This window comes from Ornithodoros turicata, chromosome 8 (genome assembly GCF_037126465.1).
Source record: "Ornithodoros turicata isolate Travis chromosome 8, ASM3712646v1, whole genome shotgun sequence".
NCBI lineage: Eukaryota > Metazoa > Arthropoda > Arachnida > Ixodida > Argasidae > Ornithodoros > Ornithodoros turicata.
The window spans coordinates 39,388,297-39,401,700 of record NC_088208.1 but is presented as its reverse complement, the minus strand read 5'-3'; the positions used below and the strand labels follow the sequence as shown (position 1 = coordinate 39,401,700).

Below are 13,404 nucleotides of genomic sequence, written 5' to 3'. Positions count from 1 at the left end.
CATCCTTTCATGAATGAGAATGATATAGTGATAACTCGTTGGGCATATGTGACATGTTACGATGCAGCGGGGAGTCATCGGAAAGATGTAGGTTCTGTTGGCTTGTCTGTCTGTCTGTTTGTGTGTGTGTGCTTGTGTGTGTGTGCGAGACAGAGGGAGAGAGAGAAAGCATGCCTTCCTGGTTCATATTACACCAGTACGTTGTAGTATAGCACCACTGATTGTCCGCGCAATCAGTGGTGCTACTACAACGTTCTGCGTTGCCTGCGCAGGTATAAATGCAAATTGTAATCTGACAATCTGTTCCAGTTCAAATAAGTGCTAAAGATTTACTGTAAATTTCAAGATATTATTACTTTTCGCACGTTTGACCGCCACCAACGGATGAAACGTTGCCAAGTACTGCTAAGTACTCTGTACTTTATTTCAAGTACGCTGTACGGTACTTACTGTTCTTAAAGGGCCAGTGAAGCTAGGTACTTAGCGCATTCCTTGAAGTGCAATTCTGAGGTAATTTGGCCATCATTGGCCAACTGGAGTGCTGTTTTGTACTGCTCAGTTTTGAACTGTGCGCGAGTACCGTCTAAGAGTAGTAGAGAATAGCACTACAGGTCATTCTTCATCATTTTGAATAATGACATACGTATATATGTACAAGAAAACAAATGTTCAAGTGGTTGCCACGTGTACCTTATCGCGAAGAAAAAATTCACCAGCGGAACTCGCGTATTTATCACTAATAAGACAAATTAAGACGACGAGACAAATTAAAATTCAAAGAGAAGGCACACCTTTTGAATGCTTGTCTCGCGCTGAAGTATATGCAAGGATCTGTCCCTGCTGCGGTCTTTCCTGCAAAGACAAAACAGAAGCTGTGAAAAAACTGGCAATCCAATATACCTTTTTTCTTTAGCTCATCAATATCACCAATATATATAAAAAAGAAAAAGACAGGAAATGAAAACATCGGCTACATGCTGAGAAAGAGTATATTTAAGATTCCACGCTAGAAGGTAAAGCCCGGGCGTACAGTACAGGTAGCCCGCAATAAATGTATCTCGCGTAACATATCGAACAAAATGTTACTTTTAATATATACACACAAATAACAGACACAATAACAGACATAAATAACAGACGTAATAAAACTGTGTGTCGACCATATTTTCAAAGAAAATCGATATCCCGGACGTTGCTATTATTTTGCCGAATCCCGCTATAGGGCTGTTGCAGTGAAGTTTGCACAGCGCCATTTCGGCCCCAAACGGTCACGGATCCCAACAATCGGTCGTTTCATTAGCGGGCTTTGCATGGTGTTTCAAACGGTATGTGTTCTAATGAAAGCTACAAAACATGTAAGAAATACACAGAAAAAACGGTGCTTCTTCAAAAGTGCGAACAACTCGAGACCGTGTATTTGAAAGTGCCGCGTCGTCTGCTAAACTATATACCGCGTGTTGCATAATTTGGGGCGCTGACGTTGCTGCTCACTCGCGCCACCTGGCCCAGAGAAGCAGGTCTATAGTTTTAGTGGTTGAGACACAGCGTCGCAGCATTTGCGGCCGCCACGGATCATGGCGGCTTCCGAACGTGGCGATAAGAGAGGGCGCCGAATCCTTACAAATCCTCTGTTTTCTTCCGCTTCTTTTCCCCGCAGTCTTTCCTCTAACCACTCTCGGTTTTATTTCTACGCTCTTTACTACACGCCGGGACAACACGAGACAACTACAGTCACACGATATATAGTATCTCCACTATAGCGGAGAAAGAATGTAGTCTTGACATTGAGACGGGGCATACGAGAAGCTATGGTGGACGCCATAGCCAAGCCAAGCCAAGCATAGCTGATAGCCAAGGTCGTGCTGAAGACTGGAAGGTGACACGGGTTCGAATCCTACCACCGGCTGTGCGGTCTGGGGTTTTTCCTCGGTTTTTTCGACGTCTTCCCAGACGAATGTCGGCACAGTTTTCCCTTGAAGTCGTCCCAGGACGCATAGTAACCCCACTGTGCCCCACTCCTTCATGCTGTCCTCTCTCCAATTTGTTCACGTCTGTACGACGCTCATAGCCACAGTTGCTTCGCGGCGCTAACGCAGAATTAAAAAAAAACATATTTTGCTTCCGCGTATATTTTACGTGTTTGCATGGAAATGTGCTTTAAGTTTGTCGTTTCCGACAAGTGTTTTTATTAAGAAAAAAAAAGAATGGATTGGTCAGCCAGACGGAGGTCGGCTTGCTATTAAAAAGGAAAATGTGGGAAGAAAGGAAAAGAAAGAGAAGGAAAGAAAAGGAGCAGAGAAAAGAAGAAAAGGGGAAGAAGAGAAAAGGAGAAAAGACAAGAAGAAAAGAAAAGGGAAATATAAAGAAGAAAAGAAAAGGGAAATATAAAGATGAAAAGAAAAGTGAGACAAGTGTTTTCGTAACATGATCACTATGTAAGCAAGTTCAAGTAAGCGAACGCATTATGTTATGATATGACTTGAAACTCTAACGGACACGCATAAGGCAATCACAGAAATCTTTAAATTTGTGGACTGTGTTAGCCTGTAAAAGTTGTCTTACCCGAAGGTATAAGTATAAAGCATCGAAAAAATGTGTCGAAGATACAAACTACTTCCACTTCTCTACTGGATATATAACTCCAGATTCTGACAGCCTTTCAAGTTATCACGCCATTGTCAACGAAATGATATTAGTGGATCCCTCTGCATTCTCGACTACTCCGCGGTAGATCATTCGAGACACTAATTAGATCTTTCTATTGAGAACAGCGAATAACACGTTTTCTTCATTCCCCGACGGCCTGTCCTAATTAAATGGCCCGTTGAAATTTACAAAGCCACACGTGCCAACGACGAGGCAGAGTTTTAGTCCCGTGTAAACCAGCCCTGGAGCAGTGTGCCCTTTTGGCTTCTCAAACAGTGCGCAGTAAGTGAGGTCATTACATTTGGGGAAAGAAGCTAATGCGTCACAATAATGTTAATTACGTTAATAAGGAGCCTTCCCTCGCCTTTCTAGTAGTCAAACAGCGGACTAATGAGATTTATTCATTAAAGCTTAAAATGTGGCATATTACCTAGCGCCTGTTGAAGTGAATATACGGCTTCACGCCTTATAAATTATGCGATGACGCCGCGGAACGACCATGACCAGATACAGATGTTTGCAGAGTGTGTGTGTGTGTGTGAGTGTGTGGGAGAGAGAGAGAGAGAGAGAGAAATGGGAATCAGCGGTGATACTATGCGTCGTTAGCCGACTTCAGAGAGAAATGTGCCAACATGCTTTAGGAAAGTCCGCCGAAAAACGTGGGGAGAACCTCATACAGCACAGCAGGTTGCCGGGGTGGATCCGTTGCCACAGTCTTCAGCATGACATTGGAGCCCCCAACAACGAGCGAATGGTCTCTATACTCAGGTAGCGCGTTCGAACCCGGTCTAGGATGAGAGATATTCGGTAGCATTGCACAAACTTCCGAGATACGTCGTCGTCTGGAAGGTGAACCACGTACGCGTCGCTGCGCTCAGATTTCAGCATACACAAGAAGAACAGTGCGACGAAAACTAAGGACGAAGTGAGGCACAAACACAAGCGCTGATTCGCAACTGAAAATATTGTGGAGGAAACGTGGTAGCCAAGTCGGTAGCGTGCTGGTCAAGATCGCGGGTACGATCCCGGCCGAGAACGGTACCAAGTGTGAGGAAGGTAAACATTCCTTGTCTCTGCGCATGAGAGGAGGCAGTGAGAGGGAAGAGGGAGGGCGCCGCCGTAGCCAATGGAGCTTCCCGAGTGGAGTAACCGGGAGAGGAGACACGCGCAGAACGTTCGGTTACTTGCAGAGCGTATAGCACCGTGCACTTCTGATGCGCGCTGAAGAACCTCAAGTGGTCGAAATTATCCGCCGTCCTGCAGTGCACGCGCAACATATAGCCACACAAGTGTGGGCGGTCTCACATTACGTTTAAATCTACTCCCAATTATTAGATATTTGTTAGTTTCTTGCTGTACACATACATGACGGAAAGGTAAAGCGCCACCTATTTCAGTGTCCATTGGAGGAGCCCAGGAAGTCATCTCTCAAAGGTATACTATTTTTGACGCATTATGGAAGTATGATGTGTGATTATGTGTGTGTAATATTTTTCTATTAAAACAAAAACAAAACAAAAAAACGCACTCGAACATCGACGCTCGCGTTCCCGCTCAACTCACTCTGTAGAGCGAAACGAGGAGGAGGAGGAAAAACGTCACCGATGATGTCATTACGGTTACAAGAGTGACCGCGCTCCAATCGGGACAAGCGTGTTCCGTTTTTTTTTTTTTTTTCGTTTCTCTCTCAGTCCGCTTGTGTAGCAGACAACGTTTCTCTAAACCAGTCAGCGGGCTGAACCATCATGACGTCAAAGCGACTCGGGCAGCTAGTTGCCGGCATTGCCACAGCTGCGCATGGTCGCTATTTTTAAAATCGATTTTTGCGATATTGATGTGTCTTTTGAATGAATCACAGGGGCCACCGGCTCACCCTCCAATGGGTCCCTAGCCATATTGGAATAAGAGGCAATGACGTAGCTGATCGGGCAGCTCCTGCGGCTCACCATCGCCGCTCAGCAGTCGTACTTTCGAATGGGGACAGGCGTTCCCTCTTGTCCGACGTTGACGTCGCCTTGGGCCCATCAGGAATGGTGTCATGACATCACCCGGTGGTCGCTTCTGTATGCTGTTGACCCAACGCTTTTATTTGAAATGCCAGGCGGTTTCCCTCGCCTCTTTACGTCTCTCGTGCGTCGTTAACGACTTAGCGTCGCATTCACCCCTGCACTCCGATATATAGGTTGGGCCACAGCAACACGGCGCTGTGTACTACTTGTGGTTTCCTGGCAACAATCCGACACATTCTAGAAGACTGCAGCCAGTACGTACGCGAGCGACGGGCCTTTAAATGTCAACTTGAAATGCTGGATCAGAGGCCATTCAACATCTGCAAAGTTCTCGGCCCATGGAGTAACCCTGGACATCAGTGCCGTGCACTTGGCGCTTTTCTTTCCTTTCTGAGGGCCACCGGCCTCCTTCACGAACTGTAGGGATTTCCTTCCCTCGTCATCCTTTCATGCGAACCTTTTTGGAATGGGGTAGGGTCCTGCACTCAACGCAGGGAAACATCCCACATCATCATCATCATCTATTCATCTATGTTGTTGTTGTTGTTGTTGTTGAATGAATCACTTCGCATAGTGCATTTTTATAGACATGTTAACGGCGTGGTTAAAACAAATAGTGGTGACTGGAGTGGCTTGTGCGCTTCTTTAAGCTACCCGCGCGGGTTCACGCTCGAAAGCGTCATGCGTAAGTAATAATGAATGCAGAACAAACAAAGACGCCGTATCTCTGCTCTCGGCGCCTGTTATTACTCAGGCTTCATGGCAGTGCGTACTTTCACTTAGCAAGACAGAACAAACAATTCACTCGCATCTCGCTCAAAAGTCTCTCTCAGAGAAGCTTTTAAGCGAAACGCTGAAATGGTTTCACTTTGCTAAGTGGCGACCCAATGTTACCGCGCGCTTCGCAAAACCTTCTAGCGCGATTAGAAGAACTGTTCGTTAAGCACGGCGATATTACAAAAGAGGCAATTTTTTATCCGTGTTATAAACGAACTTAATGGGGTCATGTGGCTAATGAAGCTCCTCGTTAGACTACTTCTGACGTTAACAGTAAGCAAGCAGTGTAATACTGCAGACTACCGCGCAGTGCATGACAATTCACTGTTGAGCTACCGTACTGCAGTCCGATGTAGCATTTGTAGCGACAATACAGCCAAATACACAGCAAAATACATAGCATAGTTGTGTACGAGAGGGAGCGCTCTTTCTTTCTCTTTTTTTTTTTTTTTTGTTTGTTGCGGATTTCAAACTTGCAGTGAAGAGTAATAATATAGCAAACTATATTAAAAAGCTGCTGATACGGAGGGAAAAACTTTCACGTCATTCAGTTGTTAACAGTGCTCACAACAAACCTTCTCGTAACCCATATCGTGTTGATGATGATGTTTGCGAAAAAATAAATAGGAGAACATACCATATCATCTTAATGCATGAACGGTGCATTTGCGTGTATTACACAAACTGGGCACCCCAGCTTTCATTTTTGTAGCATCTGGCTTGAGTTGCTAACAGCCAACAACGTATGAACGCAGACGAGAAGGTGCTAATTTCTTGTTTACCAACTTTACTACGTAATATTTGTCTTACATATTCTTCATCCTCTCAAAAACAAATCCCCAGTTACCTTCACTGCAGACGGTTCACATGCGACAACAGCACAATGCAAAGATGCGACAAAATCACAACAATAACATGGCAAAAAAAAACAAAAAAAAAAACGATGGACAAGCGTGTGCACTGTCGCACGACGTAGTACTCTCTACCAGACACTATAACCTTTGGTAAGCAGAATAAACAAAACACCTCTGAAAAAAAAGCAACCACGTTTAATAAAGACCACGCCCCAGACGAAAAAAGTATCGCGATAACATTCCCCTGTGGTCAGTAAACGTGTCTATTTTCTGCTTTCGAGACAACAACATCGCAAAACGGTCAGCGCTTTCGGCCTCCCGGAACACAAGCGAAACACGTATTTTCTCCTCCTTGTTCAGCATTCTCCACTTTATGCATTCCTCGAAAGTGTTCGTCACGTTTGTTCCACTGTCAACAGTCTCAATTGGATTTCTGAACAGCGTCCGTCCACTTGTATGCTTTCGATTCTTTTTTCGACCGACGTTCGGGCCTGGTAAGCCGGAGACGAGACGTCACGCGCGGATGAAGTTTGCACTTTATTCGTTGCGAGGGAAACTCTCCCAAAAAAGTCGTAAACCGTGAGCTCAATAAGAAGGCTAGTCTTACAAACGACCTGGAGTGAATAAGCAATATATGTAGAGGGAAGGACAGAGAGGGAGAAGGTTTCCTTTTACGAGCCTCGATGGCGTTCACCTCGTAACACAGAGGGGGAACAACTGGGAAAGGCGATAAAATTATTCCTGTGCTATTTAGGAAAGACGGGGCGCTGAGTACGTTTATAATGCAATCGGGTCGCAGGAATCGCGGATAACGTGAGATTGGACCGCGGGAGAACCAACTACCGGCTGTGTTGCAGCACGCCGAAATGAACACCGCTTCCATGATACTAACCGTGTATTCATACGAGCGACATTTCCCCAGGAGCGGAAGATGCGAAAAGCGTCATAGCACTCTGCTGTCACCTGAGCGCGAGCGCTCACCGTCGTGTCTTGTCGTCGTCGTGTACGCTGCTAACCATGGGGAATATCCTGCTACGCAGCCACAAGATATTCTATAGCAGACGACAGGAAACAGCAGTCCAAAGCAGTCTAAAAGCAGACGCCGATGGCAGAGAGGTGTCAAAGCAGATGACGTGCTAACACAGATGAGTATTTTTCTTATTTATTTATTTTTTTTTTTTCTGTACAAGAAATGCGAAAGCAAGTGCGCAGTACCTTTCGGGCTAACACCGTCTTGCGGATTTGTCCACTTCATCCCAGAGCGCCTTACAAAGTCCCCGCACAAAACCGTGCCCAGTTTCGCGTGCGTCTGCGTGAATAGGATTATGTAGGTGCGGAAATGCCTTGCTGAGAAAATTGCATTGAAAAGGACCCTCTACTGAAGCAGCAGCGGCTAAGCTTCCTTCCGTTCATTTATTGCTGAACGTGAGACGAGAGGAAAAAAAAAATGAAGAAGAAAAGAAAAAGAAACAAGCAGGGGGAGCCAATAGGAACTTAGACCATCGTCGGGAAAATTACTACCAAAGGCGTCACATCCAGTTTGACTCTACGCATCCCAAATTTAAGCAGTTCCTTCGGAACGACTAACTGTTTCGATCCGAAGTCAATTTGGCAAAACGTTTTGAGGGAGTTGTCACCTCATTTGGCAGCTAGGTAGGGTTTGAGTAGATTGAGCGTTTGAGTCAGGGTACGCGAACGATATTTAAGTAGATAAGAGGATACAGCTTCGAAAGGATGAATACTGACTGTATATAAGGTTTAGAACGTTCCCGACTGCGATGATACGAGATCAGCGAATGGGCTTATCTAGACGCAAGGGGGCCACGGCTGTCCGATCCGTAATAACCATGATGCTAAATGAGGCGTTCTATGGAGATTGTTATAACTTGTGTGGACCGCTCGGCGTTCGTATGCTCAAAGCTCCATCCATTTAATAATGGGGTAGTCACCTGGGTATGTTCCTCACTCCCGAGGCGGTGCACTGGATGCTGTCGTACAATTTCTTGCAGGTGTAGAAGCAGACAATGTATTTTGATTCTTTTGGGTTATTTTTTCCTTAGGTACTTCGACTTTCCTTAGGCAGGAAGAAGCATGCGTCCTGGGAAGACTTCGGGGGGAAGTGTGACCGCATTTATCCATAAACTCTGCCAGAAAAAAGTTCAGGGAGAACTTCAGGTAACACAGTCGATGGTTAAATTCGGTCTCACAACATTCAGCGTGCCACTCGAGCAACTACCGGAGGTTATATTTCGTCCCCCGCACCGCTGCTGCTCTAAAACTACTTGAACTCTCCAAGCACTTTGCGGTATACGAACGTTGACAACATTTGACTTGCAAATCCAATCTTCAAAGTAACGCCGCACTCTGCTTCATAATTTCGTCATTCACCACCAGAGAGCGCCCGTTCAGCTCCGGCCCAAATTTTCACGGTACGATATACTGCAATTAAACATTTCTAAAGCATCACACTCGAAACGAGAGAGCACGCACGTACACACAAGGCTCGTTTCCAAAGACGACGGCACTCGGCAAACAGGCATCTGGGAAACACTCAGGAAACGCTCTCAAGATCTCGCTCGAGACTCAGTCGCAGCAGCATAGAATAGAGGAAACCGTGTTAGACTCCTCGACAAATAACGGGATAGGAGTTGGGATTCTTCGCCGGCGTCTTTAATGAGATGACGGTTTTAGGAAACCTCGTTAACAGCTGAAGAGCACGTCGCTCCCTTCAAAGCTCTAATGAGACGAGATCTCACCCGAAGGTTGAAGCAAAAATAGCAGTCTTTGAGAAACACGAAGGATGGAGCGAGTCGTGAATGGGTTCGTAATATACGTGGTTTTAAAGTGAAGGGCCCGCGGATATCTCGCGCGTATAACATTTACGGAGAGACGTCGTTTTAATTGCGTGTTTGAAGAGATCTGCCCCAAGTTTCCGAAGTTTGCTTATGCAAAATATGCGAAATGGCGCGTCTAATATATTTTGATGAAATGTGTGGCGAAAGGAAACTACAGCTACACGATCTATTTAGTCTTAAATACCTGCATTGAAAGTGAGCACCATGCGGTCTTGTCTTCAATTAAGCTCAGTGTACATGTCAGGTTCGGCATTAACCCCACGGAAGTTCGTCTTTGTCGTCCTTTCGTCTGGTGGTCGAACTGCTTGCCGTAGTCGACCACGCTCACGCGGGGAACGGCACGACTATGGCAAGGGGGAGGATCTCGCGTCCGTGGCTGACTTCACAGGGAACTATGCCGGCATTTGTGTTAAAGCATGTAAGGAAAGCCCACACACACAGCCGGCACCCGGATTCGAACCCGGGTCACCTCCCAGCCTCGGCGCTGAATGCCATCATCATAGCCACTGAAATGTTAGGCCAATAACGCGAACGCATGGTTCGCGTATGAGTCGTTCCTGCGGATGGCTCGGTGCATGGACGAAAGGGTGATTTTTATTCGGGTAGAGAGCGATACATGAAAAATTCAGTAAGGGCTATAAAGGTTCAGATTTCATAAAAGGTACTTAGGGGGTGTGCTTGCGAACGGCAAGAAAAATTTCGTGGGAGTCGTATAGGGAGTTCGGAGACTATAGATTGTCCTTTTAAGCAGACGGTCACCATGTCGTAATTAGGAATGCTGGTCGCAGATGATAGCAAACGGCAAGACAAACAAACGGAGACAGAACTTCTTCACAACCAGAAGCCATACACGATACGTTCCACGATCAGAGCGGGATGGTTCACTAGTAAGGCCCCGGGTGCCGTGGGCACCGAGCTCAAAAGAAATCGCATAGTTCTAAAAAAAAATAAATAAATAAACGTGACCCGTGCTTCTCTGAAAGTACTGTAAAGCAGTAGAGCTGCAAATTCTCAGAAAATTTATCTCCTCGATAGCCTGAGCCATCAATACTCTTACGTCACAGTTTTCGTCACAATTGCGCTTATAGTTTTTTTTTAGAAAATCGAAATTGAAAATTACGGGCAACACTGTGTCAAAGTTGCCACCAACTGCGCAGTGCTCGCCAAGTACGGCGACAAAACCACATTGCGTGCGCATAACACTGTGTCCAAAACAAAAGAAGTCGGCTACGTGTCGGCTACGTAGTCAGCATGAGCAGCAAGCCAGTCGGGAACATAGACGCCCAGTTTTACAAGCAAATTAAAAATATTTAGCGTTCTCTGTCACATGTAAAACTTGTTCTGCAGGGTTTACAAGCAACAAGCTGTTGAACTACGCCGCCAACATAACCTCCTTGTCTGTCTGCTGCTATACGGTAGCTTGAATGTCATCGCTCAGACTCGCGAAGGGTTTCTATCGCAGAAAGATTGGATAGGATTGGATTGGATTAAAAATAATATGAAGACAGTGGCTCTACAAGTAGGGAGGCTTCTATCGGGTTGTCTACGTCATGCATACTCTAGTCACGCATTAGGATAGTTCTTTTTCTCTCTTTACTCCGGCGTACAATACAATGCATGCATGCGCCGTGTAATTAACCAAGAGTATAACGGTAACGTGTTGGCTTGCTGAGCTCAAGTTCGCGGGTTCGATCCCGGACGATGACGGTAGCAATGGGGAGGAGGTAAAAATTGCTTCCAGCACCGTTTATCGCAGTCTAGGTCAATAGGCTGATTCACCTTACGTGTACATCTACTTGAATTACCAAGAATATAAGTGCGTCACAAAGCAGAGTCCAGCATTATATTGGATGAAGAAGAAGGATCGGCGAACCGCAATATCAACCCCCTTAATTTATTCTGACAAAGCAGAAGGCTTTGCTCGTTCATTTGCATTGCAAGGATTCCTTATGTCGCAGTGACGAATTGCAAGCAGCAAAACAAGAACTTAGAGGGGGACCCAGAAATAGCCACGTAGTTTGGCAGTACAAAGATATCGTGCACAGAAGACTCGTTTCTCTTAAGCAAACACGTAGTTGTGTTTGCGCTTCGCAAGTGCTTGCAGCTTCCTCTAGCTGTGCACACTAAAGAGAGAGTTGCCAGACTTCTTTTTGCATTGCCGCCTTTTTTTGTTGTCGAACACCCCTGTAATGGAGCAGAACAACCAGACGTCCCAGTGGAGCGCGATGAAAAGCTTTTTCGGGAAGCGCAAACTTGGCACAGGATGACATATATCCTTTGTGACAAGGCACTCGAACTTCAAGGCGGGCTTTTGATATGATGCTATTGTCAGCGAGGGACGTCGACGTCACCGGAAACGCAACAGGTTCTGAAGTTCAAGTTCATGTTCTTATTTTGATTTTGTGGACGTTCGTCGTCTTTGAGAGAATGGGTTATGCCAATAACAGCAAAATAGCCCCTACACACGATGAATAAAACGGAAACGCTTCGTCGGGCTGCGAACAAAATAGTTCCGAACTCGAAAGGGGGAAAAAAATCACTAGGTAGGTCGATATTTTAAAGAACATTGTCTTTCGCGTTTGATTAGCATAGTTCGTATACCTTGCATAGCTCATTATAGAAGAATCGAAAAATAATTTAGGTACAGGCTATCGTGCAGCAAATATTGTGCATTCATGTGCATGATGATTGTAGAGCCTATAAGCGAGAGAGAGCGAGAAATGCCTTTGAAGTGCTCGCCTTCTGAAAACCCGTCAGTCAGTTCAAAGAGACCGTAAGTGAAGGAATGACATGGAGAACCCGCTGCAAGTGGCGCGGCGCCGTGTCTGTAGCAGACGAACTTTGTGTGTGCTTTTTACGCCGATGCTACGTCACACTGATCCTATGACGTCACGCAAGTACATTGGGAAGAGGCCAGGAACCATCGCTCATGACTGGCTTTTGAGGGTGTTTTTTTGTAACTTGCATTACGCAGTGAGAAGACACAGTTCAGCGAAGGTGTTTGGAATGATGGATTCGGTGGACTGGTTCGTTAATACATTCCATCATTTACTTTACACTCTGGGTTTAAAAGCGCTGCAAAAGGGGGTGGGATGAAAGGAAAAAAAAAAGAGACAAAACAATGTGGGATTACTCTTAGGTAGACCATAGAAACAAGTCTGACTATCAAGCACACACACCAACGGAAACTAAAGTTGGATGATGTAGTGTTCATATACTGCGTCCCTGAATTTATTAGACGCGTTAATTGATGTAATACAGCCAGGAAGGTGACTCCAGTCTACTCCCGTCAACCTTAAAAAATAAAAAAAAATAAAAAAATATGGTCTCGTGTCCGAGCACGATTATAGCAACTCTTGGGGGCCATAAGGAAATCTTAGCGAAACAAAATTATTCTGTTAGTTAGTAACGCAAGGATTTTGTTCGCTAACATTCCCCCAGTGCCCCCCAGCAGGGTCGCTGTTATCGCGCTCGGAACTGAGATTGAAATTGTTCCAGTGTTATTATTAAGGTTGACGGGTGCTGTACGCGGGGATAAATGATGAGTGGAAGGCTGCAGTGTTGCAAACTACGAATGCTTGATTTTCGGGATTTTCGGACAGCTTGTTCCCCTTCATTGCTGAAAAGGCGTCGCTGCGACGTAATATATCGACGAGGCACTAAGATGGCGTTCGAACTCTTTTATTTATTTATTTATTTATTTATGTTACTTAAATTCCGCGTTAGCTCATCGAAGCAACTGTGGCTATATGAGCGGCGTACAGATCAAGGAGGACAGCAGGAAGGAGTGGGGGGGACAGGGGGGTTAGTGTGCGTCCTGGGCCGACTTCAGGGGGAACCGTGCCGACATTCGTCTGGAAAGTCTTCGGAAAACCCAGGGAAAACCTCAGACAGCGCGCAGCCGGTGACAGGATTGGAACCCCGTTTCACTTCCCAGTCTCGGCGGCGTGGGAAGCGACCCTAACTCTTCTAGCACTAATCCAGTAAACTCATCTTGCGCTGAAGAACGCTCGTGCGCCATAGAGCCTTCCTCGCATTCAGAGGTGAGTACACAACCGCCAGAGAAAACAGGTCTTCACATAATTCCACGGCGTTGATTCGACAAATTACTGAACATGCCCACCTGAAAGGAGCTCCAATGAATTCCCTCCGGCGAAACCCCCGTAAACGTATACGGTCGGCTTACAAGTGCCGCAAATGAGTGAGTGGAGTGAGCGGAGGGAAAATTGTTTCGTTAACTCTTAGGCTTCGGGCGAAATAGAT

At 45.8% G+C, this 13,404-nt stretch overlaps 1 protein-coding gene across 5 annotated transcripts in view; it reads right to left on the bottom strand.

The window, feature by feature from the left end:
* The window catches only part of LOC135367293 (5-hydroxytryptamine receptor 2B-like), a 248,934-nt gene that overhangs the window by 35,786 nt on the left and 199,744 nt on the right, over positions 1-13,404 (bottom strand). For all 5 annotated transcript variants that reach the window (XM_064600494.1, XM_064600495.1, XM_064600493.1 and 2 more), the window contains one exon: positions 792-852. The gene's annotated coding sequence lies outside the window, so the exon portion shown is untranslated. The remainder of the gene's footprint in view (positions 1-791; positions 853-13,404) is intronic.